Source organism: Stenella coeruleoalba (assembly GCF_951394435.1).
Source record: "Stenella coeruleoalba genome assembly, chromosome: 12".
Taxonomy (NCBI): Eukaryota; Metazoa; Chordata; class Mammalia; order Artiodactyla; family Delphinidae; genus Stenella; species Stenella coeruleoalba.
Genome location: NC_137158.1, coordinates 24,780,458 through 24,786,457, shown reverse-complemented (window position 1 = coordinate 24,786,457; position 6,000 = coordinate 24,780,458). Strand labels below are relative to the sequence as shown.

Here is a 6,000-nt window from a genome sequence, read left to right as displayed (position 1 = left end):
GACTTTAAATGTCATAATCCATCAAAGACTGGTCCTAGTTCCCCTGCTTTTCTGTGCTTTATGTCTCCCTTGGCAATCTCAGCCACACCTCTGGCTTCAATCACCATCTCAGATGTGTAGCTTTAACCCAGGTCTCTCTTAGGACTCCAAATATATAAATTCACCTGTGTACTCACTGTGTCTACTTGAATGCCTCAAAAGCATCTTGGGCTGGTCACATCAATCATGAAATGTGACTTTTTCTCCCCATATAGCTTCCCTCCTCTGTTCCTATCACAGCAAACAGCACAAGACAAAAACCTGGGCTCATCTAATCTATCCTCCACACTTTAGCCAAAGTGATATATATATATATTTTTTCCCCCAAAGTGATCTTTTTAACACAAATTAGAGCAAGTCTCTTTCGCCTAAATGTTTCCAAAACCTTCCTATGGCTCATGGGATATGTCCAGAAACGAACGTGGAGCCCGAGGCCCTGCCCAGTGTGGTTCCCGCCCATCTAGTTTCTCAACGCTCTTTGCTTCCTCCCCGAGCTCCCTCACTCTGCCTCTTATCACTTCCTCAAAAGTGGAATGCTGGGCTTCCCTGGTGGCACAGTGGTTGAGAGTCCGCCTGCCGATGCAGGGGACACGGGTTCGTGCCCCGGTCCGGGAGAATCCCACATGCCGCGGAGCAGCTGCGCCCGTGAGCCATGGCCGCTGAGCCTGCGCGTCCGGAGCCTGTGCTCCGCAACGGGAGAGGCCACAACAGTGAGAGGCCCGCGTACCTCAAAAAAAAAAAAAAAAAAAAAAAGTGGCATGCTCAGGCTCCCTCCTCAGGGATTTTGCACTCACTCTTCCCTTTGCCTGGAACCTCTCCCCCATCTCCAGCAAGTTCACTGCCATCATCCTCAGGGCTCCGCTGGGAGATCCGAGAAGCCATGCTTCACTCTTCCAGGTTGCATCAGGCCACCATAACCCACCTTCCTAGCACCCGGTAACTTTCACGCATCATACTCATGGTATCAGTCTTAGTCTTTAATTCCCCAGGAGACTAAGCTTCAAGGGGCAGAGACCGTGTCCGTCTTTCTCATTCATGTTTCCTTAGCACTCAGGTCTGCTGCGTGATGGCCGGTGGGCACCAACGAACATTTGGAGAAGAAAGCGCGGGATCCTTGATCTCTCCCGCTACATGAATAAGCTCTTGGAGATAATGAGGAAGCAGGTGGGTATGCAGGCGGGCAACATCAGAGCAGTGAGACCGCTGGTGATGAGGAAAGTGTGTGGAAAGGGGAATTTCCAAGGGAAATAGCACCCCAGTGGGTAGATAGAAGCCTGCAGAGCAGCAGGGCGAGACCATCCTAATTAAAGTCATTCTGATAAAGGGAAGTAGGATGAGACACTAGCATGGGACAGTGAGTTTGTAGATAGCTATTTGCTTGGCTGCGTTGTTTAATTGAGAATGGAGTGGAAAGTCGCAGGTGACATTTTCTAATGCAGATGCATTCTGAGGATAAGCATTTATAACTTAATCAAAGAGCTTCTAACGTGTGTGATGTGTATCATGGATAAAATTAAAGATGTGGTGTGGGCTTGTCGTGGATCATCCTGTTATGTAATTTAAGGTGTGTGATGTACACACCACCGTCACGCGTTAAAACCTTAGAAGGAAATGTGACCTAGCACTGCTGAAAAATTCATAAGGCAGGGGCGGAGAAGCATCACTCTCTATAAACTCTGTGCCAGGAGATTTTTCTGTGCTACCAAAGAGTGCATGTCACCTGGACACGGAAGTCAAGAACAAAAAATCAAAGGTTCGTTTTTTTAAATTTAACAAAAATGTGTTGGGCACTTAATTTATGCCATTTCTGGGACTTCATAAGTCTATGATGTCATTTAAACTCTTTGTCCCTCAGTAAAATTGGGATAATAAGGTCTGTTAGGAAGAGCAAATAGGTAATAATACATTGAGGGTCTTAAAAACAGTGCCTGGTCCAATATAAAAAGTTAGCTGTTATTATTTTCTAATGTTTTATTATAACTATATCTGGTGTCCTTTCTAAGAACTGAGGTTACAGGTGTGAAGAAGACAGATGGGACTCTCATGAAGCTTCTATTCCAGTTAAGGTGGAGGCCAATTAGTAAGTAAACTAGTGAACAAGGTCATTTCAGAGAGGGATAGATGCAAAGAAGGTGATGGGGTGGGGCATTCCTGTGGGCAGAGGCCACTTTCAAAGGAGCCGACAGGAAAGGCCTCTTTGAAGAGGTGACATTGGAGCTGGAACCCGAACAGTGGGAGACAGGAGAAGAATCCTAGCAAAGGCAGTCCAGGCCAGATGCACAGCAAGTGCAAAGGCCCTGAGGCAGAACTAAGATGAAGTGTGAGAGGCAGGAAAATGCAGTGTGCCTGGGGTATGGTGAGAGAGGAAGAAAGTGGTATGAGATGAGATCAGATGTGATGAGATGGAGAAAACCATAAGCACCAGGCTGGACTGACCAAGGAACAAATGGTCAGAACCATGATGGAACATTCCTGCTTGTAGGAGACTACAGGTCAGCAGAGTGTGACCCTAAGGTACCCGGGAGTCAGGGCCCTGAGCTTAGAGGAAAGAACGGCTGAGGCAGAGCCTTGCCACGGGTCTTGGCCTCCAAGGAACCATGGTCTCAAGAAGGCAGGGCCTCTCTGCTGGCCATCAGTCTCCCTCCCTACCTGTTACAGGAAATAAAGCGAGTTGCTTAACCCGTGCCCATTCCCTCTCTCTTCCTTATTGGCACAAGTTTGATTTTGCTCATGGCAGCAACAGTCCATCCCCAAGTGAAACCGGATTAGTCTAACCCGGTCAGAACCAGCCTGCAGCTTGAAGCCTGTGGTAAAGGGGTGCTTAGATGCCCAGCCCCAGAGAAGCTTCTCTCTTAGGTGTGAGAACCAAAACCATCTGCTCCACACCCAACCTGGACACAAAACTGCAACTACTCCCTGCTGTCTACACTCACATAACTTAGCTATCCCACTGTCTTCCTTAGAATGACTGTACTTTTCCAGGACTGTCTCACCTGAGTTTCAAAAGACTCATGAACTCTTCAGTGGAAAGGATCGACAGTACTCACCCTCAGCTTCTTTCATGCCTTCTCTCAAAATCCTTACCTTGCTGTTTCCGCTGATCTTGCCTTTAATCAACTTCTAATTCTCAGTAAAATCTGATGTCACCTTCCCTGCCCTGAGATACTGCCCAACCTCTGTCGAGGTGTGGAGGTGTGTTTTCTCTTATCAGAAGGTGATGTTGGTAATAACGCTCGGGAAGCCAGCCTTTGACGAGTCTGTCGGTCAGCGGAAACGTTGCCTAATGTAACCTGCAAGTAAACACATACAAGTTCTAGGTGTATTTCAAAAGCTAAAGATTTCCAAGGGGATAAAGAGGCCTGATTTAAAGGCGTGCAGGTAAACATGTATCAGCTTTTGGATATCCCTCTGAAGTTTGTTCAAATGCCTTTTACCAGAAAATCAGTTTATAAATCTAGTGCAGTTTCCAGAAGTTCTCAATTAGAGACCAGAGGCCACAAGTCCGTTTTAAAACAATATTTTCCTTAATGTTTGAAATCATCCATTATGTAAGCTCTTATCTTTCTTACTTACAAATAAAAGATACTACATAATTAATTGATCTTTATTATTTTCTGTGCTATTAGGGTCAGAAAGCATGATAATATTCTATTTAAAAAAAATCATTTCTGTATTTGGAGTTCTGGACAATGGTTCATTATTATTATCTATATATAATCATTCTTTGGTTGATAAGTAATTCATTAAATTGTTTGATTTAATCAATAGACCAGGGTCCATGGTCAGTGGACTTAGCAGGTTTTACATTTCTTTGTAAAATGAAGCAAATTGTCACCTACTGTTCTGTGAAAACAAAATATTCAAGAGAGAAGTCTTGACAGTTGCTTTTACAATATGCAACAAACTCCCATCTTTGAGTGTTTTACTCTGCAAGGCAGACTCACGAGTGAGAGCCTGGGGTGAGGGAGAAAGCACGGGAGACTGTGGGCCAAGGTGCAGTCCTGGGGTTACTGCTAACCAGGGGCCAGAACCCAGGCCGGGGACAAGCACATTACTTAGATCATCTTATCGCCAACACTCTGTGAACTAGGTACATGCTACTTAATGTGCCTTTTCTGAAGAAAAAATTTAGGCACAGAGAAGTTAAATAATACACAGAAGATCACACAGCCTAGTAAGCGCCAGGACCAGAATGCAAGCCGAGGCCATCTGTCATAGCCTCTATGAAATAACACCTGTTAGTGGAGGTGCCCTGGCAGAGGCAGAGGAGAGCAAGAGAGAGCCAAGTGAGGCAAGGCTGGGAGCCTCTGGGGAGCCGGTGAGTAGGCTGGGAGGATCGTATTACACATTGCATCAAACTCTAGGCCAAATTCGAGGAGCAGAGATAAGATCCTCCCTTGTTTCCAGCTGTGAGACTTGGGCCAGACCCAGAAGCTGCCGCCCTTTCCTGTAGCAGTCTCATCTTGAACATTCAATGTCAAGGAGGTCTCGTTAATAATGCAGGCTTGTAACACAAAGCAGGATGGCAGTTTTGAAGAGATGCCTGCCACTGCCCAGCTCCCCTCTCTGAACACGGGCAGAGGGAGGATGACAGCAAGACGTCCAAGAGGCTAGATGAGCTGAAGGTAGCCAGCCACCAAGAGAGTGGGCTGTGGATTCCATTAGGATGTAGTGAAGAATAAGGTCCAAGGAGATTGAAAAGCTGAGGACAGGAGGATGTGGCAGAGATTGCAGAGACGTGTCAGTCAGAAACGGGCTGCCTACTGAAATGAATTAAAAGAAATAGGCAGAAGAGAGAGCAGTAGGTAAATACGGGGGAAGGAACGTGAAGAAAACAGTGTGAAAACAGACGAGCAGGGATCACAAGAGGTGATGTTGTAATGCAGCAGGACCCTAAGGGGCCTTAACGGGACAGACCTCCCCAGGTCCTCTGCCTGCCTCTTGTCTGTAGAAAACCTTCAGTTAAAGAATAAATTTAATCAGAGAAGTGAGAAAATACAGAAGCAAAGGGAACAGTCAAATAAGACAAAATGATAATAGTTTAGCCATCAAACAAAGTCAAGGACATTTAGTTCCTCCTCAAGGGCTATAGATAATATTCTGAGCCACGTCCTTTGAGCTGTTCTGCAGATACTAAAACCCGCACGAGGTGGAAGAAGTTAACTACGTGATGACCAGATTGTAGCCATGACATAAGCTGCCACAATTCTGAGAACTGGCTTCAAGGAGATGGGAACCGAAGGGATCCTGGAACCGAAGACTAACTGTACTTAAAACCGTCGGGGCTTCCCTGGTGACGCAGTGATTGAGAGTCCGCCTGCCGATGCAGGGGACGCAGGTTCGTGCCCCGGTCCGGGAAGATCCCACATGCCGCGGAGCGGCTGGGCCCGTGAGCCATGGCCGCTGAGCCTGTGCGTCTGGAGCCTGTGCTCTGCAACAGGAGGGGCCACAACAGTGAGAGGCCCGTGTACCGAAAAAAAAAAACAAAACCATCAAGATGTTGCTGATCAGACCACGGCATGACCAATTTCAAGATGACTGTCAGAGCTGACTGCACTATTCTGCATGTAGCCCCTCTCCCCACCTATACACCCCTAAAACTCCCCTTTAAAAGTTCTTGCCCCCTGAAGCATAGGGGGGAGTTGGCTTTTGGACATGAGTCCACCTTCTCCCCAGATTGCTGGGCTCCTGAATAAAGCAAACTTTCTTTTCCTACCAACACTTGTCTCTCGAGTATTGGCTTTCGAGCAGCAAGCAGCCAGACCTGAGTTTGGTGACAACTCCTTTGAGGGGAAAAAATAATTACCTGGAGATGAAAGTTATTAGGACAGAAAAGAACCCCTAGGTGGGGTCTGTTTGCGTGCGACATGGTTCTGACGTGACACGTGCACATGATTATTGGGGAACACTCCTTAGCCCCTGTTGGGAATATGATGGGATGCTTCTGCGGCCAACATCACG

General features: G+C 46.8%; 1 protein-coding gene across 4 annotated transcripts in view; it reads right to left on the bottom strand.

The window, feature by feature from the left end:
- Positions 1-2,421: 2,421 nt before the first annotated feature.
- LOC307195409 (uncharacterized protein) overlaps positions 2,422-6,000 on the bottom strand; it is a 99,482-nt gene continuing 95,903 nt past the window's right edge. For all 4 annotated transcript variants that reach the window (XR_013830831.1, XM_079939487.1, XM_079939488.1 and 1 more), the window contains one exon: positions 2,422-3,329. The gene's annotated coding sequence lies outside the window, so the exon portion shown is untranslated. The remainder of the gene's footprint in view (positions 3,330-6,000) is intronic.